General features: G+C 42.7%; 1 protein-coding gene across 1 annotated transcript in view; it reads right to left on the bottom strand.

Annotated features, from left to right (window-relative positions):
• The window catches only part of LOC108547993 (dipeptidase 1), a 158299-nt gene that overhangs the window by 102074 nt on the left and 34193 nt on the right, over positions 1–22032 (bottom strand). The window lies entirely within an intron of this gene.

The following is a 22032-nucleotide window of genomic DNA, read 5'->3' as shown; positions in this document are numbered from 1 at the left end:
AGGGAACTCGACGATGCGCCTCGTTTACAAGGCATTGTAAATTTTCTTTCAACGATAAGTGGATTAACAAAAGCGAAATGACGTGCTTTGATTCGGCGAATCGTACGAGCAAACGAAACATCCCGTTTTAAAGAGCAAAATTCCACCATTTTTCGTCGCGTATGAACGTGAAACGAAAATTGCCACGAGATCGGTGAACATATTTATTATTTACTGCGTTGACTTATTAGATCATAATTGAGGAACAGGAAATATACTTTTATAACGCGAAATGAACGCGAGAATTGGCATAAAATGACTGATCCCAAGGAATATCGCGAGGGATTAAATAAGCGGAAAGCACTACGTTTATTACCCCCCTGCAGGGGGCTGGTGCCGAGAAAACGATGCAACCCTTAGGAAATGATCTATATCCCTCCCGGGTCGCTAACGAACTGTACTCTTTCAGCCCTGGCCCATGTGTCATGGTACACGTGTCCGCGAGTCATGGGGGGCTGGTCCTAAAGACGTAAACCAGGCCCCCATTGACTCGGGACCCTCGATGTCGCTAAGAGTGGAGAAATATCCCTCGTAAATTAGTTAAAGAAATTGCAAGTTGATCGAAATTATTCGATCATACGCGAGAGGAAAAGGATTATACGAGACAACAGGGAGACAGGATATCGGTAACCCCCGAGGAACTCTGGGGTTTCGAGTGGCAGACGGAAGTTGAGCGCGTGGAAGCGCATTTCCGCTTAAACAAGCATCGGAAACCGATGCCTTCTCTTATCGCGCTCGTCGCGGGGGCGGATGTATCATTTCTCATGCGACCGCTATTATTGCGAGTGAATAAAGGCCGTTAGCAACTCGGGGGCCACGTGTCGACCATTAATAACTTTGCAGGACGAATAACCGGACGTTGAAAGTGGTCGCGCCCCGGAAGTGGTACTCGCGTCCGCCCCGTTCGCTGGTCGTGTCGCGAGGAAAAAAGCCTCGCATTGTCGCGTGGTTTAATTAATCGTCCTCGATTATCAAACCGACGTTCTAACGTTTCCGCTGCTCTATAAATGCCACTTTTCGACGCTCCCTTTAACGGCTTTGTCGTCGATGATTTTTATCGTTTCCGGGAGACCGGGGTACGGTTAAAATTATGCCAGCTGGGGGTTAGGTCGTGTCAGCGCCTTCGGAAATGAAGAAGAGCGCGTGATGATAATATCGGAGTACATTAAGGAGATTAGGTCGATAATAGAACCGCCACCTTTGCGCGAATTTGTTCTAAAGGAAAATTATAACGAATTTGTTAAGATTGCATAGATACGCGAAATTTAATTTATAAAATATAGCATTATATTTATAGCAAATCGGATATAAGTGAAGATTGAACTCCGATAATGTATAGTCAAGCTATGGAGTATATATATGTAGGATGCTGGGGTTTAAGAGCGAGTGCAAGGGAACACTTGGACCTACCTGGCTGATGATGGATAATAAATAAGGGTGCAAGGTGTAAGGACGTCTTGAGACAATCCTTTACGGAGTTTTTGGCGAGAGTGTATGTCATTTGCGTAATCATATTTATACTTTGCTCCTAATCTCATTTAGCTCGTAAAAAATATATATTGTAAAGATTATAGTAGTGGTGAATAATAGTACTCTATTTATTAATTAATAACAATGGATTGACAATCTGTGGTTACGATAAAGTCTACGAATATAGATAGATCAACTATTACAACTACAACTACAACTTAAGATTACAGCTTGATTCCACAACACAAATACAACTAAACGACTAACAACTTATACTTCTTTCTATACAGCTCCGTTCTAAAGACTCCTCAAAAACTCTACACAAGAACTGCCCGCTGATCATTTTTGCCTTCTTTATATATTCCCCAAAAGCCTCCCTCAACATGAGCAAATATGGTCATGCTAAGGGCCTGACGCCAGAGTTTTTCCGACCGACCTGGCCCTCGAACCCTCGACGAGCTTCTGTTGGATATTTTAGTGAAAACTGGATGGGGTATTAAGACGAATAATGTAGTAATGAGATAGTACGTAATGTATTCTGAACCCTGCACGTTTACAGACTGAAGACTTCGATCGTCCAAACAACAAATGATCAACGTCTCCCGCTTGCCCCACCATAGTCATTCTTGCTGTATTAAATAGAGATAGATAGCGACGTTGCCATGAATCGCTGGATTCTTAACAGCTTCCAAACTAAAGTTACCTACACACGAGGTGTAAATTCTGCGATACTACAATATATTTTAGAATAAAATATCTCTTACTCTTTATATTTGCTAATCAAAAAGTACCCTTACATATATTTAAAAACACAATCCGCGGAGTTTATCCTTCTTAACTCTTTCTCCACTTCACCATCTATCTTCCCCGAATCCCCAACAGCGTACAAACCTACGCAACCCCATTCTTCCTCAGACCCAAACACGGCTGGGTCAATCCAACCCAGTCAACCCAAGGGTAGGTTTCCCGGGTCACCGTGGGCTTTCCCATGGGCCTAGTTTCTCTTCCCTGTCGACTAGACCGTCTTTCACGGCACAACCCTTATCTGCTCCCGAGCTCACCCCAAAATTTTCATACACAGACGCGTTAATGCCCCCTCGCTGTTCGCGCGGGCACCCCATCCGACCGAAAATGGACGTCTTCGTGGCCACTGCGAGACATACGATCGGCTGTCATGCCTCGTCCGTAAATCCTCGTCTGCACCGTCGGAAAGCTTCGTAAAACACGCGAAGCGTGTTACAGACTTCGGTGGAAAAGTGTAACACGCGTCTGCCTAGCGAAATAATGGCGCTTTAAGCCGCGGATTTGCTGCCTCGACTGCTCCGTTATTTAAATACTCAAACCCCCTCCTCCGCAGTAAGCCCATAAAATCGAGTGTTTTATATCGTATCGTTAAATCCGGCTCCGACGTAGTCCGATTATTTATCCCGAATTAAATGAACGATCGCAGAGCGGACTCGCGACGGAACAACTGGCGGAACGTGTCCAGGCGACAGACTGCTCCGGGCTGATTGAAAGCTCGGAAATACTTGGACAGAGCGCGCCGTCTCGTGATAATTCTATCCAACGTGTTGCTATCGAGCGTGTTTCGTTATTTACGTCTGTTTGTATTTACGATTACGGCGACGGCCGACGATCGCGAAAGGTGACGTATCGACTTCGCGTTTTAGAACAGGAAAACGAAGATTTAAATATTCCGTAAATAATTTTACAAACACTGCATCGGTTGAAAAGACTGAGTACCGTGGAGACGAATTTGTTTAATTATTTTTAACTTCTCAATGACTTCTCAATGACTTCTCGACGACTTCTTGTATCCGACGTTAGTTAAAATTTCGTCGTCTAGGAAGAAAAGGTTTGAGCAATTTTTCTCATACTTTTTTCATTGGAATACGATTTGTCGATGACCAAAAGGCTGATAACAGAGGAAGGAAATTGCGGGAGTAAGAAGCGGCATCGGACTACCGGTTTGCCGTGTAGAAAGCATCCAGTCTAATTACCGAAGTTAAGCTACCTTGGACACGGTTAGCGTTTAGGATGCCTGAGCACCTAGCAACTTCGTCGGCGTTGATGCTTCCAGAGTTTAACTGAAACCACTCTAGATAATGACCACGCCACTCGATTTAGGTTAATTTAGAAGAAAATTGAATTAAATTCAAATATTTCATGGCTGGGTCTTGTATCGAGTACCGGGTACTTTAAATATTTGGAAATTTGTCGAGGCGTTTCCGAAGTGTACATGACGGAATCTCCTGATTACTACACCCCTGCACCTTGTCTCGCAGCATTAATTTTCTATCTAACAGAGCATCGTCGCTCCTCAATTATAGCCTGATATGCAATCAAATACAATTCAAGAAGGATCCTAATTAAGTTCAATCGTTAAACGAGGTAAATTAATAATTCTATTCGATATTTATCTAATTTTCTAATCCGCTAATTAACATCCCCGTTGCTGATACGAAACTCATATAATCGAATAATAATCGTGTCTTCGATTATACATTTAATCAGAAGCGAATTCAATTTGATCGACAAATATTAGAGATTCGAAAGATTAATATTTCCGAAATGGAATAATTAAATTTTAAATTATACCGACCCTGCTACAGGTATCCAGCCCGACTAGCCCAAAGTTTCTAACCATTTCCATTTTCGTTCACCACCGCTACCCTTTCCCTCTTCCACTTTTCTAGAAGGTTAGCTCAAGATTAAACCGACCAATCATTCCACCCTTCTTCCTCAAAACTCGCCAGAACCAATCCTTTCCGCGCTTTGACTTTCCAAAGGGTAAACTTTCCGACCCAGAATTCGAAATTGCTAATTGCCAATCTAATTGCTCGTCGCTGTGAAATTATTCAGAACCACCGTCGCAGCCCCGGCACAGCCGATACGACATTGCTCCCATCTACATACAGATACCTAAACTCCGACATAACAACCAACCGACACCGAACTCGTGATTATCACGAAATCCGATCAATTTGCGACGATCTTCTCTCTTCGAGTGCTACTCCATGCTCGAGAGAATTCGATATCTCGTATTTATCGAGCTCGTAAATTTTTACGCGCTGGGCTCGATGGCTCGACGCAGTCGGGGCTGTATTGTTCCGCGCTACTTTGAGAATGTCAGGTCGAGAGCACAACGTGGGAATTGTTCGCAGAGTCGATGCGACGTCAATCGATGTCATATTTTACCCGAAAAGCATGGACAACGGGAAAAGAAGGCGGGAAAAAAAGAAACTAGAGGAAAAAGAAGGAAGGTGGTGCCACCAGGGCTTTTCTACACTCGTACCACGCTCAAAGGATTAATTCTTTCGACGGCACTGACGTTGATCAATGGCGCGACGTTCTTTATAAGTCGAGCCCCATAAGATTCGTCACCAGAGGGACCTATTCACCGAATCGTCTATTTTCAAAGCTTTCCTCGCGCGATAAATAGACTCGTAAGAACCGGGTACATTGCGATATTCAATCCAGACGTTTACGATCTACTCGATGATAAATAATCGAATAATACAAATATTTAATTATTTCAAACTGTAACTGTAACTGTAGAATCTCTCCTATCGTATGGCAATGTTTTGCCATATTTATTAGCACGTTAGGGGTATAATTATTTTAAATTTATTATCGTTGCGATGGTATATGTAGCGGAAGTTGCAAAAGGAAAGAGACGGTAGATTTTGTTTTTCTTCGTTATACCGTTGCATCGCAAAAGAAGGAAAAAGGAGGACCATCATCGGCGTATCGACAGGGTAAAAATATTCCTGGATGAACGCGGAAAATTGGAGATATTTTCTCCCATGAACGCTATAATTAGCAGTCTGGTACTGAACTTTCGAGTAAAGGGGAAGATGCATAAAGGTCGGTGGTGACGCAAAGATCAGAGGGAAAACGTTTGCTGAATCGTTCCGGGGAACAGTCACCGTGAGAATTAGCGCGAGACCTGTTCACCTCCTATTGTCTCCCATGTGTCATGGTACACGTGTCCGCGAGTCATGGGGGGCTGGTCCTAAAGACGTAAACCAGGCCCCCATTGACTCGGGACCCTCGATGTCGCTAAGAGTGGAGAAATATCCCTCGTAAATTAGTTAAAGAAATTGCAAGTTGATCGAAATTATTCGATCATACGCGAGAGGAAAAGGATTATACGAGACAACAGGGAGACAGGATATCGGTAACCCCCGAGGAACTCTGGGGTTTCGAGTGGCAGACGGAAGTTGAGCGCGTGGAAGCGCATTTCCGCTTAAACAAGCATCGGAAACCGATGCCTTCTCTTATCGCGCTCGTCGCGGGGGCGGATGTATCATTTCTCATGCGACCGCTATTATTGCGAGTGAATAAAGGCCGTTAGCAACTCGGGGGCCACGTGTCGACCATTAATAACTTTGCAGGACGAATAACCGGACGTTGAAAGTGGTCGCGCCCCGGAAGTGGTACTCGCGTCCGCCCCGTTCGCTGGTCGTGTCGCGAGGAAAAAAGCCTCGCATTGTCGCGTGGTTTAATTAATCGTCCTCGATTATCAAACCGACGTTCTAACGTTTCCGCTGCTCTATAAATGCCACTTTTCGACGCTCCCTTTAACGGCTTTGTCGTCGATGATTTTTATCGTTTCCGGGAGACCGGGGTACGGTTAAAATTATGCCAGCTGGGGGTTAGGTCGTGTCAGCGCCTTCGGAAATGAAGAAGAGCGCGTGATGATAATATCGGAGTACATTAAGGAGATTAGGTCGATAATAGAACCGCCACCTTTGCGCGAATTTGTTCTAAAGGAAAATTATAACGAATTTGTTAAGATTGCATAGATACGCGAAATTTAATTTATAAAATATAGCATTATATTTATAGCAAATCGGATATAAGTGAAGATTGAACTCCGATAATGTATAGTCAAGCTATGGAGTATATATATGTAGGATGCTGGGGTTTAAGAGCGAGTGCAAGGGAACACTTGGACCTACCTGGCTGATGATGGATAATAAATAAGGGTGCAAGGTGTAAGGACGTCTTGAGACAATCCTTTACGGAGTTTTTGGCGAGAGTGTATGTCATTTGCGTAATCATATTTATACTTTGCTCCTAATCTCATTTAGCTCGTAAAAAATATATATTGTAAAGATTATAGTAGTGGTGAATAATAGTACTCTATTTATTAATTAATAACAATGGATTGACAATCTGTGGTTACGATAAAGTCTACGAATATAGATAGATCAACTATTACAACTACAACTACAACTTAAGATTACAGCTTGATTCCACAACACAAATACAACTAAACGACTAACAACTTATACTTCTTTCTATACAGCTCCGTTCTAAAGACTCCTCAAAAACTCTACACAAGAACTGCCCGCTGATCATTTTTGCCTTCTTTATATATTCCCCAAAAGCCTCCCTCAACATGAGCAAATATGGTCATGCTAAGGGCCTGACGCCAGAGTTTTTCCGACCGACCTGGCCCTCGAACCCTCGACGAGCTTCTGTTGGATATTTTAGTGAAAACTGGATGGGGTATTAAGACGAATAATGTAGTAATGAGATAGTACGTAATGTATTCTGAACCCTGCACGTTTACAGACTGAAGACTTCGATCGTCCAAACAACAAATGATCAACGTCTCCCGCTTGCCCCACCATAGTCATTCTTGCTGTATTAAATAGAGATAGATAGCGACGTTGCCATGAATCGCTGGATTCTTAACAGCTTCCAAACTAAAGTTACCTACACACGAGGTGTAAATTCTGCGATACTACAATATATTTTAGAATAAAATATCTCTTACTCTTTATATTTGCTAATCAAAAAGTACCCTTACATATATTTAAAAACACAATCCGCGGAGTTTATCCTTCTTAACTCTTTCTCCACTTCACCATCTATCTTCCCCGAATCCCCAACAGCGTACAAACCTACGCAACCCCATTCTTCCTCAGACCCAAACACGGCTGGGTCAATCCAACCCAGTCAACCCAAGGGTAGGTTTCCCGGGTCACCGTGGGCTTTCCCATGGGCCTAGTTTCTCTTCCCTGTCGACTAGACCGTCTTTCACGGCACAACCCTTATCTGCTCCCGAGCTCACCCCAAAATTTTCATACACAGACGCGTTAATGCCCCCTCGCTGTTCGCGCGGGCACCCCATCCGACCGAAAATGGACGTCTTCGTGGCCACTGCGAGACATACGATCGGCTGTCATGCCTCGTCCGTAAATCCTCGTCTGCACCGTCGGAAAGCTTCGTAAAACACGCGAAGCGTGTTACAGACTTCGGTGGAAAAGTGTAACACGCGTCTGCCTAGCGAAATAATGGCGCTTTAAGCCGCGGATTTGCTGCCTCGACTGCTCCGTTATTTAAATACTCAAACCCCCTCCTCCGCAGTAAGCCCATAAAATCGAGTGTTTTATATCGTATCGTTAAATCCGGCTCCGACGTAGTCCGATTATTTATCCCGAATTAAATGAACGATCGCAGAGCGGACTCGCGACGGAACAACTGGCGGAACGTGTCCAGGCGACAGACTGCTCCGGGCTGATTGAAAGCTCGGAAATACTTGGACAGAGCGCGCCGTCTCGTGATAATTCTATCCAACGTGTTGCTATCGAGCGTGTTTCGTTATTTACGTCTGTTTGTATTTACGATTACGGCGACGGCCGACGATCGCGAAAGGTGACGTATCGACTTCGCGTTTTAGAACAGGAAAACGAAGATTTAAATATTCCGTAAATAATTTTACAAACACTGCATCGGTTGAAAAGACTGAGTACCGTGGAGACGAATTTGTTTAATTATTTTTAACTTCTCAATGACTTCTCAATGACTTCTCGACGACTTCTTGTATCCGACGTTAGTTAAAATTTCGTCGTCTAGGAAGAAAAGGTTTGAGCAATTTTTCTCATACTTTTTTCATTGGAATACGATTTGTCGATGACCAAAAGGCTGATAACAGAGGAAGGAAATTGCGGGAGTAAGAAGCGGCATCGGACTACCGGTTTGCCGTGTAGAAAGCATCCAGTCTAATTACCGAAGTTAAGCTACCTTGGACACGGTTAGCGTTTAGGATGCCTGAGCACCTAGCAACTTCGTCGGCGTTGATGCTTCCAGAGTTTAACTGAAACCACTCTAGATAATGACCACGCCACTCGATTTAGGTTAATTTAGAAGAAAATTGAATTAAATTCAAATATTTCATGGCTGGGTCTTGTATCGAGTACCGGGTACTTTAAATATTTGGAAATTTGTCGAGGCGTTTCCGAAGTGTACATGACGGAATCTCCTGATTACTACACCCCTGCACCTTGTCTCGCAGCATTAATTTTCTATCTAACAGAGCATCGTCGCTCCTCAATTATAGCCTGATATGCAATCAAATACAATTCAAGAAGGATCCTAATTAAGTTCAATCGTTAAACGAGGTAAATTAATAATTCTATTCGATATTTATCTAATTTTCTAATCCGCTAATTAACATCCCCGTTGCTGATACGAAACTCATATAATCGAATAATAATCGTGTCTTCGATTATACATTTAATCAGAAGCGAATTCAATTTGATCGACAAATATTAGAGATTCGAAAGATTAATATTTCCGAAATGGAATAATTAAATTTTAAATTATACCGACCCTGCTACAGGTATCCAGCCCGACTAGCCCAAAGTTTCTAACCATTTCCATTTTCGTTCACCACCGCTACCCTTTCCCTCTTCCACTTTTCTAGAAGGTTAGCTCAAGATTAAACCGACCAATCATTCCACCCTTCTTCCTCAAAACTCGCCAGAACCAATCCTTTCCGCGCTTTGACTTTCCAAAGGGTAAACTTTCCGACCCAGAATTCGAAATTGCTAATTGCCAATCTAATTGCTCGTCGCTGTGAAATTATTCAGAACCACCGTCGCAGCCCCGGCACAGCCGATACGACATTGCTCCCATCTACATACAGATACCTAAACTCCGACATAACAACCAACCGACACCGAACTCGTGATTATCACGAAATCCGATCAATTTGCGACGATCTTCTCTCTTCGAGTGCTACTCCATGCTCGAGAGAATTCGATATCTCGTATTTATCGAGCTCGTAAATTTTTACGCGCTGGGCTCGATGGCTCGACGCAGTCGGGGCTGTATTGTTCCGCGCTACTTTGAGAATGTCAGGTCGAGAGCACAACGTGGGAATTGTTCGCAGAGTCGATGCGACGTCAATCGATGTCATATTTTACCCGAAAAGCATGGACAACGGGAAAAGAAGGCGGGAAAAAAAGAAACTAGAGGAAAAAGAAGGAAGGTGGTGCCACCAGGGCTTTTCTACACTCGTACCACGCTCAAAGGATTAATTCTTTCGACGGCACTGACGTTGATCAATGGCGCGACGTTCTTTATAAGTCGAGCCCCATAAGATTCGTCACCAGAGGGACCTATTCACCGAATCGTCTATTTTCAAAGCTTTCCTCGCGCGATAAATAGACTCGTAAGAACCGGGTACATTGCGATATTCAATCCAGACGTTTACGATCTACTCGATGATAAATAATCGAATAATACAAATATTTAATTATTTCAAACTGTAACTGTAACTGTAGAATCTCTCCTATCGTATGGCAATGCTTTGCCATATTTATTAGCACGTTAGGGGTATAATTATTTTAAATTTATTATCGTTGCGATGGTATATGTAGCGGAAGTTGCAAAAGGAAAGAGACGGTAGATTTTGTTTTTCTTCGTTATACCGTTGCATCGCAAAAGAAGGAAAAAGGAGGACCATCATCGGCGTATCGACAGGGTAAAAATATTCCTGGATGAACGCGGAAAATTGGAGATATTTTCTCCCATGAACGCTATAATTAGCAGTCTGGTACTGAACTTTCGAGTAAAGGGGAAGATGCATAAAGGTCGGTGGTGACGCAAAGATCAGAGGGAAAACGTTTGCTGAATCATTCCGGGGAACAGTCACCGTGAGAATTAGCGCGAGACCTGTTCACCTCCTATTGTGACTGATTTTCTATGGAAAAACGACGGCGAAAATGCCGGAAAGATATCTCCCTCGCTTGGTCGCCATTGTGCTGTCGTTGAACGGGACCTTCCCGATTAGTTCGACCCAAATACTTGATCTGTCGAATAAATAGCGCGTGATTCGAAAGGGAAGGAACGGGGTACCTCCGTCAGCAGTTGCCGAAACGGGCACTGTTAATATTGCGACGAAATTCGAGTCGGTATTTGCGAAAGAGCCGAGTGTATGGGAAAGGTATACTCTGGAAAAAATTGGCCGCTAGCGAGACGCGATAGAGCGCGGAAGATCGTATCGAAATCGATTTTATGTTCCATTTCCGACGTACCACAGGTGCCGTTCGACTATTTCTGATACCGGCGATTCTATTCCGTTCGAGAGGCAAGCACACGGGTTATCTAGTTTCACACGGTAGAGAAAAGAAACGCGAAAGTGCGACGAGATACGCGAGAATTTTCGGAAAAATCGTGATGGACGCAAGTCCAGTGCTTCGCACATACATACTTTCTCGAAGAATAATTTTTCAAATATTTTGTTCAACGAAGAAATAAAATTTTTAAGAAATAATGTCTTCGCTCAGCGTTGTAGGGAAGCCGTCGAATTTTTACATCTCAGGCGCACTTATGGTATGGTAGACTACTGTAACTCACCTTCTAGGGTCCAATATCGTGGTAGCTATGCCTCGACGTTCCCCAAGGTACTTTCGAGCCTTTTATCGACCGTTTCATTCGGTTATTAAATTTAAGCAGTAGGGTTACTTCTTTCTGCATTCCGAAGTTATACATAGTATCGTAAAATCGAAGTATAAAACGACGAGGGGAAAGTTTCGGTAGTTTCGAACTTTCAACCGTGTAAACAGCAAGCTGTTCAACGTTACGTAACTTCAAGTATGATTCATCGAAGTGTGTACTCGCATTTATCTTTCCTAGAGCCTATATCTTCAAAAGTCGATGACGCTGATTATCTTTAAATAATTTTATAATTAAACACGTGTTCGTTCCCTACGCTCATTCCCAATTCACTGACCGTTACGATCCGCCATAAAGACGAGAATCCTTCAATTAGACATTTTTACTAACATCCTTCGAACCTCTACCTCCATCAGGAAAAACCCAGACCTCTACCTTATCCCTATTTTCATGCATACCCTCAAGAACAAGGGACCCGAATCGAAGGGACGATGGTTTACTCGTTTATAACCAGCGTCCCACGATTCGCGGACACCTCGACCTCCGAAACTAACCCCCCGAGTCAACCCCCATAAAAGAATTAGAATTTCCCAAACCTGAACAAATTAACAATTTGTTTAAACTTCCACTTCCACCTACCAGTTCCGAACCTCATGCACATCCCTTCAACGAACACGCCGCCAATAGGAGAGAAAACACACCCACCACTTAGACATCTCGACAGCCAATGACAGCAACGGACGAACATATAAAAACACACGACACCAAGACGACAGACAGTACAAACATCAAAACGACACAAACGACACCACGGTAGAACGCATATCGCTAATACATATTGTAAATTGCTGTAAATATCTTGTAATTAAATTATATTTAAACCTTCAAAAATAGTTTACGTTCTTAGAACGACGTAAACCTTCGCCTGAATTCTTCATACAGTCGACAAGAAGATTCGGACGAAATAACACGCGATTCGTTTGATCGAAAGTTACATAGGGAACTCCTCGTCGAAACCTTTCGTGGACGTGTCAGTATCGCGAAGATCTTTCATCCATACGTCGAATAAAATTTCCTCATCCTTCCGATATAAACTGTCAGTAACGCGGAGGGAATTGACAGTTGACCGATGACCAATAACACGCGACGTCATCAATTAGTGGTGCATATATTCGGCACATTACTCGAAATTCGCCATACCTGTAGGATCGAATTGGGTGGATTGGATAAAATAGCGTTGTTTACTTCTTAATGGAATAAAATAAGCTCGTACGTAGATTGACGGTTGTGAAACAAGAGGGATTCGCTATGGGCACGTTCGACTTTGACTTCTTACTCGCATACTGACACACTATTAGCATCTTCCTAAAGACTCTTGAAGACTATAAAGGACTGGAGCTGACCGCGCCCTTGCATCCTTATTTAAAGCATTCATTCTGTCCTTTTCCATACCCAGGCTTACCTTTCCAATCATGCCCCTTTGCCACGCAACCTCGGTGGGCCAGGTACTTCAACCACTCTGGACCATGCCTAAACTTTCACTCGACACTACCATAAACATTCTTTGTAGTCAATCCTCTTGCACACGGTCACTTTTATTCTAAGCCCAAACACACTTGACATTCTTTCAATGCCGTACTATATTCCAATCCCATGTACCTTCAAACGCGAATAGACTACAATCCGTATAATCAGTTATGGAATTTAAAAGGATGAAATTTAAAGTATAAAATATACGCGTGAACTTATTCAAATTGCCCTATAGATATATATATCTGTGAGACTAAAGTCTTTAGCGCGGGTAGCATGTGGATTGAACGATTGTTTATGGTGAGAGTGTCTATAGCGAAAGGGGAGTGATGATCCTAAGGATATACTCGAAGATTTGGGATACATGGTGCCATGGGGCAAGATTGTGCGTTGCGCGTGTGAAGGATCCGATCGAGGAGGATTGCGAAAATGCGAGGAAGGGTAGAATGATCCAACGAGTGTTATCGAACGATATAGTCTTCTTATTTACCGATCATCTTCCTAGCCTCCACCCACGAACACGTGGGATTTAAACGAAGACAATCCCTACACGCCTTATCCCAACCCCTCGCAAACACTCCAAGCGAACCATCAAGCGTCTCAGCAATCTGTAACCCATCGAACTCGATCTGTTCCAGAGAATCACCAATCAACGAAACACTGTCACGTCGTCCAATTCCAACTTGCAGTTAACGAATCGAAGTGGCGAAGAACTGAAACTCGGGCGCGAATGTAGCCCCGAGAGCGATTGCTAGTCGCGTGCTGCTATCTACCAGCCAGCCGAATTTATCGACCGATATCGGAGGATCACCGCCATTTCGGCCAAGGGTTTATGGCACTTTCGACACCTGCTACCCTCTGCCATCGCGGCCGACGACAGACGCCATCGGAGGAACCACGAAGGTGAGATAGAGACAGACGTAAAGAGCCGTGGTTGCCGGACTGAAACTTGGATCGTTAAACTTTATGGCATATCTTGCGTATTTACGAGCCGAAGGTTTCTTCATCGTCGTCGCCGTCGTGGCAATCTTCCACCAGCAACCCGTCGGGACCACGTAAAATTCCGTCTGCGCCAATGCAGGTGACGCACCACGACTGCGGAAACACGACCAGATAGATGGATAGGGGGAAAGAAGACACTGGATCTCGCAACGTGGCCAGGACCAACAGGAGACACTGCTATTCTAAATTCCGAGAGAATTATTTTTTTAATGGTACTTAGATTCCGTGCAATTCCGATGGAATTGGCTATGACAAGCTGGCAAACTTGCACAATGTGGAGAGGCTCGTGGTCGCTACGCGAATGCTTATTCTAGGACATGTCTTATGGATCGTTCGTTTGGTTGGATAAGCGAGAACGAGGCTGCTAGGTCAGTTTCATGGGGACTTTCAGGATATCGGTGAAGGAATTTTATTTTTCCCTTGTCCTCTTAGCTTCTACACTGTGGGACGAAACGATGGCGCACCCTGTAATCTTCAGGGTTTATCGAGAACCTTCTAAAAGATATCTTGATAAGAAAAAGAAAAAAGAAATCACAGAAATACAAATCCAACTTGATCTTACAGAAATTACTATCCTCGGAATATTTTCCTAAATATATCTAAAATTAATATTTTCTGTATACAACGTGGAAGGTAATTTTTAAAATCTCGTTCATCCGATTTATTCGTACCTTCACTGAACATCTGTCCCCGGTAATATGGTACAGTTGAAACGTAAATTTTTAATGTCAGTTACTTAACATCGCGAATAGTAATTTGGAATTTTTCTTTTTCCTGTAACGTGGATCGATGTACCGGAAGAATATGGAAATTTTGTTGGAGATAAAATCGAGTTAAGCATATATTATATCGTCAATTAAGACGCTAATACCAGGTCTCGATAGCTTGATACGTTAATACCACTGGAAGCAAATTTTCAAGGCTTTATACGAAGAATTTCAAGTCGGAGTCTGTAATTCATTTGCTACGTGATCGTAGGAAAAAATCGATGCCGGTATCGAAGGTGAAAGATTTATGCGAGCATGCCGTGATCCATCGAAGGCCGGGATCCTGCGGAATAATTATTTCGTTACTGTCGTGGCAACGACTAATGCGATCGAGTGATTCATTAGGATCCGAACGCGGCTAAGGAGATTTATTACCATTATACCATCGGTAATTACGTCAGACGATCTTTCTCAATCCCATTATGCACGCCCTTCCGGACACGAGCTTTTCGAATCGATATTAAATTTTATTAACGCGCATCTTTCGCGAATCCGATCGTTCACGCGGCTCAGGAGTCTGGAAATATTTTATTTAAAAACTTGCCGAGGCGAGAAAAATTTATCACCGGTTGTTGAACGAAAAATTTCAAACATCCCCCGTTCAAATTTACCGTCGACGATGTTTGCTTAATCCTGTATGAAAGAAGCCGCTGTTTACAAATTTCCGCCGAAAATTCCCGAACGTAAAAGATTCACGAGCATTATGAAAGAGCGAGTGAAATTTCAGAAGCTTGACAGTGCTAGATTGCGGTCTTTCGCCTCGAAACGAGGAAGAATCGGTCCTCCTGTCCGATTACTCTTGCATGCGGACACTGGAGATTGAAATGAAAAATGCCAACGATAAATCGTTGCATCGTGTCGAGCCGTGATCGATTATCGTAACGGAAGACGATTAATTGTCTCGGAAATTGATGATATCCTAGCGCCGTGTTCCAGTAATATCCCTACCTGCGTTCTTCCTTATCAAAATTTACGTATAATTAAAACACTCGGTTGCATCGTCTTTAATTCCAAAATCCCGAAATAATTTTTAAAATATTTAATTATTTTGATACTATTATATTCAAACAATGACGACGAATCTCGTATTTCGTCGAATTACGCGCGTACTACCGCGTATTTTTCCTAAAAAATAAACACAGACACCATGATCCATGCACCCGCTCGGCTGCAGCAAAATTATCGGGACGAAAATTAAATTATTCCGGCGTAATACGAAATGCAAATGGCGGAGAAAAATTCGCGAAATTATTCCAAATTACGCTTTTAATTATTCCAAACTCCATTGTCGATTGGGTAAAATTATTTTAAAGTAACAAGAGGTACGGAAGGTAGCCCTTCGTCTTTCGCTGCTGGGGTCAAGGATCTCTCGCGAAAGCGCGCAATCACAAGGCGAACCTCTCGAAACTGTTGCCTCGCGTTTATGCGATTAACGTACGCAACGTTTGCACGGTTAGGGCAAATTTGCACAGAGCGGTTGCACGGTTGCTCTGCCACCCGGAGGATTAATAGTATTTGCATGTAATAATCTCCGAAAATGCGCTCGCCGTAGTTAAAATATTTACTTCCGGTCGGCAGACTCGTCGCGTTCGTTTGCGGCAACAGACAGCATCGGTTGTGGCGCGAATTTTTTGTTATTCCTCCCGGCGGGAAAAATGAAAAATAGAGAAGCGCGGGAAAAAGAGAGAAGCACGGGAAAAAATAGAGGAATGGGAAGAGACGGAAGAAAAATGCACGCACGTCGAATATTAGGGATTTCCATGTGCAATGGTCCCGGTGTACGTATAGTTGGCGATCCGACGAGGAATTCCCGGAACGTCGGTTAATCGGAAGTTCGCACAGCCGAGAATTCATTTTACAATTTCAACCGGCACGTAAGCCGGATATGCAACGATGCTTATCGCGCCGTGAATTTCGCGCGGACGCTTTTTAGCCGCGACCGGCGCGATACTACTCCCTTGGCGATCTTCCGGTTCGCGAATGCTTATCCGAACCGCCACCGAGCTCGTTGTTCTCGCCCTCTGACACCGGATCGTATCTCGAGCCTGCCTCGACGAAAGCTATTCTTCCGCCGACTGTTATCCGCCACCCGAGGAAGGTTAGAAGGATGTCTAGGAAGGATTTTTGCACGTACTTGCTTCCTCCTTTGGTCCTGCCATTCGTTACACCGATCAGTCGGTAATCGATACACCTACGATTCTTTGGGGAAAAATTACGCCATCTAATGGAATTCTAAATAACAGTATATCGAAGAAACGTAGGTACATTTGGAATTTGAAATCGTTATGTTAACATAATTTTGTTAAGAAATGTATGAACTAAATTTATATTGCAAAATATGCGTGTAATATTCGCAATGTTATTTACTAGGTATATGATTCAATTTTTCTTTGCAAGTGTCGATTGGTGGGAGACTTATGAACGGGATCTTGCAGGTTTAAGTAGATAAGACAACGATTAGTCAGACGCGAGGCTTCGACAGCCGCGCATACTTTGATCTCTCTACACCAGCTTATAATCTAACAAAATCATGCTCCAGCGTGCATGATAAATCTCCCTAGATGTATTTAATCAAAAAATAGTCTAACTAAAACGGAAAGGAACGAAAGGAACTAAATATAAGCAGGGAAAGGAAAACAGTAAAATAATTCGAATGCTACCTAACTTAACCTGGATTTAAAATTCGAAATCCGATGAAACAGAATTTCGAGCATAAAGCACGATCTACAAACGTCAATGATTCTTTTCACAAAAACGATATCCCGAGGAACAACACCTCCGCTTGGACCGTTAAAGTGCTTCAACCAACAAGATGTGCCGTATCGAGGAACAAAACGATCCGAGCGATATGAAAAATAAAACGATACCTTTATCCCATCGATTTCCGATAAAGCTACAGCATCGTCGTCGCGAGAGAGCGAGAGAGAGAAAGAGAGGAGGAGAGAGGCGCGAGTAAAATAATAACGAGAGAGAAACGAACGGTCTCGTTCGTGGAAGGATCGCAACGAGACGAAATAAAGTAAGACGCGTTTGCGGCAGTGTACGGGATAATTGTTATCTCGATGGGAATTGCTCGCGTGTACGTACGTTTTTAGTAGCGTAATTTCGCCGGTCATATTCCCTCGATGACCTTTACTTTTACAAATGTCTGCCTGAATTACGTCCACAGTGGTAGCGGTCGGCCATTCGTTTCTTTTCCTAAACAGTAAGTTAATACTTCGCGCGAAATGCACGCTCGGTATTCGCCATGGTGCAATTACAATCCTCTCCTTCGTTATGGCCCTCGCAGTTTATGGTGTTCGAGCGTGAAGTACGGTGGGCTTGCGGCAAGTACATAAACTCTTCGAAATATGGCGGGAAATTATAACATCCGAAATTTGGGTGACGGAGAAATAATATTTTCACGTGTTTTCTCTTATGCACTCTTTTTATATGCACTCTTATGTATTTACCCGCTTAGATCTCGTTTTATGTATTTTGCCTGTTCTCTTATGGAGGAAGCAGCTCTTCCCGGGTATCTTTATGGGATTTTCTTGTTTTTAAATTCGCGTTATGTACGATCTCGGTTATCGCTGTTATTACGGCTGATTTTTAAATATTTTGGGGTAATTTTTCGCGTTATTCGATTTCATTTGTATATCGAGTAATTCTCGATGAGATACGAATCTTCGTGAAAAATAATTGAACATTCCAAAGAAAGAAGTTGCACTCGAATGGTCTCGAATAAGCCTATGAGAATGTAGCTACCTGTATTTCTACCATTATCGCGTACAAGTTGCTCCTCCAAAGTGTATTTACATATTTCCCAAGTATACTTAACCCCTCGGCAACGAGCGACGTAAGTACTTACACGGTACGCGGCTTTCCCCGTGTATCGTCCAATCTGCTATATACGTACTCGTATCTCGTTCCGCCCTTCGATCGCATTTACAAATATTTTTGAAAATTATTTCTCATCAGTCGCGCAACGTTTCGCAAATTTAATAACGAATTTAATTCCAGTACAATCGACCCGCAATTAATAGCTGAATATATTCTATGGATGCAATAATAATTACCGCGGTACATGGCGAAGATAAACAATTACGCGTGATCACGTTTCGATTCGAATACAAGTAATTAATAATTTGGACAAACTTGAAAAAGCAAAATATCTGGAAGTTGATCATCTCGACGTTGAAGCGCAGGATTAAATACACGGTTTTCTGTATTTACTCGATATTCATTTCGGTAGAATGCGCCTGCCGCTGAAATTGCTCCGTCGTTGAAGGTTGCAGCACGCGTAATTTACTTAATTTTAAACTATCGCGCACGCGATTCGCCGCAACCGATATCCTCCCCGGTTATAAATTGCGCGGTTCTTCGTTACTCGTTAACAAACAATTTACACGTCGTAGCCGAGCGGCGATTTGTTTCGAAGCGACTCGTTAAATAGATACATATACGCGCATATTCGGCTGATTAATTCTCCCGCGGTCGAGTGCAGTGTGTTCAATGTTAATTGAGATTGATGCAATCGTTGGCTGGTACAGCGTCGATCTTAGTCGGACGCGGCTTATCCACGGATCATTTGACGGGCTTTAAATCCCGATCGCGTTTAGGATGATAAAGCTCGCGGCATGTTTCAAAATTAAAAGCCGTCCCGCGCGGATTAATCGACCGCTTTACGGACCACGTCGCAATTTTTCTTCCATCCGATGGATTAATTATAGGATACATTAAAACGTCGAATTCGAAGCGCCGAAGTAAATAAATTTCATGCCGTGAAAAATACCCTGCGAATTGTTAAATAAAAGACTCGATTACTTTGGCATTAATAGATACGGATTTTCAACGATGAAAAATATAAATAAAAAGAAAGAAAAGAAAAATAAGCTTTCGGGAATTCCACTATGATCTCTAAAATTCCGAATACTACGACTACGAACGATATTCTATTATAGATTGTAAAAAATTAGCATAGATTAATGGGTATTCTCATAAGAATGATTCACGAGAAATTCTCATGTACCATCTAATTAATATACAGTCAAATCACGTGTACAATTTTCAAATTCGATGCACTACCTGTATTACGTACCTTAAAAACCTAAATCTCCCCTAGACCCTTGTTAGTAGTGGATGAAATTTAATAACAATGAGAACAATTATTTATTTAATTACAAAGATTGTCAAACACCAATATTGAGTTCAAATATAATTACTTTTATCACTATTAATACTCAATTGCAACTGACGTATGACAAATCACTCTCAATAAAAAGGGAGAAAAGGAAAATAAGCTTTCGGGAATTCCACTGTGATCTCTAAAATTCCGAATACTACGACTACGAACGATATTCTATTATAGATTGTAAAAAATTAGCATAGATTAATGGGTATTCTCATAAGAATGGTTCACGAGAAATTCTCATGTACCATCTAATTAATATACAGTCAAATCACGTGTACAATTTTCAAATTCGATGCACTACCTGTATTACGTACCTTAAAAACCTAAATCTACCCTAGATCCTTGTTAGTGGTGGATGAAATTTAATAACAATGAGAACAATTATTTATTTAATTACAAAGATTGTCAAACACCAATATTGAGTTCAAATATAATTACTTTTATCAGTATTAATACTCAATTGCAACTGACGTATGCCAAATCACTCTCTCTTTTTCTTTCTTCTTTCATAGATTAAATTAATATACACAATTCACACAACACCTCAATCATTACACGCATACTCATTTATCATAATAACCTGAATTCTTTAGATATTTCCATCCCATGCATACTTGTTCCACTCATTGCAATATTTAAAAATCTATGTAATCATTACCACAACCCTAAGTACCTTAAACACCTAAACACCAGTAAATACTTTCAAAAGTCTACTTTTACCTCGTAATTTTAATTTTTACTTTGCAATTCGATTTTATGAGTTTTGAAAAGTCGTTTCAGTTTTAAACACGGCGAAAAATCTGGGAAAAGCAAAGGTTTCGTTTGAACGAAGGAATTTATAGTCGCTCGCGTTTAGTCTTCTCTGAACTTTGTACGTAGCCATATCTCCTATCAGGAGTATCTAATTCGAGAATTACCTGGCCATCGCGAGTCCATAGATACGGGTGCACAAGCAGCCAGGTATGACGCGTAAACGGAGTAAAGGTTACAACTATTTATGTTTACGAAACGTATCCGCGAGGGGGCTGTTCTTTGTGCAACGAGAGATCCCGGCACAAAGACGGAAACAATCTACGGGGCTGTCACGGCGCGAGCTCTTAAACAGCCACTCGAGGTACGAAGCTCGCTGCTCGCGACAGGATCAAAAGGCCATTTCCTTCGGGATCGTCAGAGCTCGACCTCGCCGATCGACTTCGCGTCGCTTTAAGCCTGTAAGCGATCGGCGTATTGCGCTTTACGCGTGACAGTGTCGCGATGGGCACTTAAGGGCACTTGGGAAGGAAACAAAGGACGCCGTCGATTCGACGAGCTTCCCGTTTGCTTTCCTTTGAGCCAGCCTTTTCGCCCCCGACATCGCCATCTTAAACTCCCCCGATCCCGCTAATGCTCCGGATAAAAATCATCCCGCCAAGCTTTCCCAAGACTTTACCGACCAGAGTTATGGTCTCGTTAAAAGGCTCAAGCTAATGAAAGCGCGAAGAGCGGAGGGTCCCGAGCGTTTGGAAAAGAATCCTCTCTCTATCGGGGTGAAATTACGCGGAATATGTAAAACACGGATCGCATAAAGTCGAAGGGGGATGATAAAAATCGCGGCAATTCCTCGGGAGTTCGTGTTCGATGAAGCGGGGACCTCGATCGGATTAATTTATTAGACGCAGTCGAGGATGCGGGTATGGAAAGTTGGTTTACGATGGAAGTTTCGATCGTGAAGGAAGTAATAAGGAAGAATTGCTAAAGCGGAGCGTGGGATAAAAATTTCTAAACCGATGGCAAGGACGGATCCGGTGTAGATTTGCTTAGCTAAGTCGGTCGGAGTGGCGTTCCACGGTGGGTAATCTCGATCGTTCCCGGCACTCGAACACGTATTTAGCTGGAAGTTTTATTTGGAGAAGGAGAAAGTTTGAAACGTAAATCCGTCGCTCGATCGATTGCTGCACGGAGAGGTTAATTCTGATCGGGTGTAGCACGGGGAGCAGTAAATACTTTCCGACCGCAGTTTTCTCGACTCTTCGACGAGCTAATGTAAACCCAACTACCCGGGACGACGGATATTTCACTTTAATTGTCAAGGATAATGTGTAATCAGCGAAAGTGGAAGCACCTTTGTCCCTACGAATTTACGGTCGTTCGATTTATTACGGCAATTGATATAAGATTGCTCTACGACGCTGGAGAAGTTGAAAGTATTGCATTACCATTTTCAGCCTCCAGCTAGTAGCTTTTAATGGTCATTTAACGGTCACTTAATGGCCATTCAATAGACATCCAATGAACGACCTTGCTCCTTCCTTGCTCTCTTTAAACTTTCCTAACTGTTGTACGCGGTGTCCCAAAATCGTAGTGCAATTAAGGTCG

The sequence above is a fragment of the Eufriesea mexicana genome, unplaced genomic scaffold, assembly GCF_001483705.2.
Source record: "Eufriesea mexicana isolate 0111107269 unplaced genomic scaffold, ASM148370v2 scaffold1357, whole genome shotgun sequence".
NCBI classification, from domain to species: domain Eukaryota; kingdom Metazoa; phylum Arthropoda; class Insecta; order Hymenoptera; family Apidae; genus Eufriesea; species Eufriesea mexicana.
This window is presented reverse-complemented; position numbering and strand designations above follow the sequence as displayed.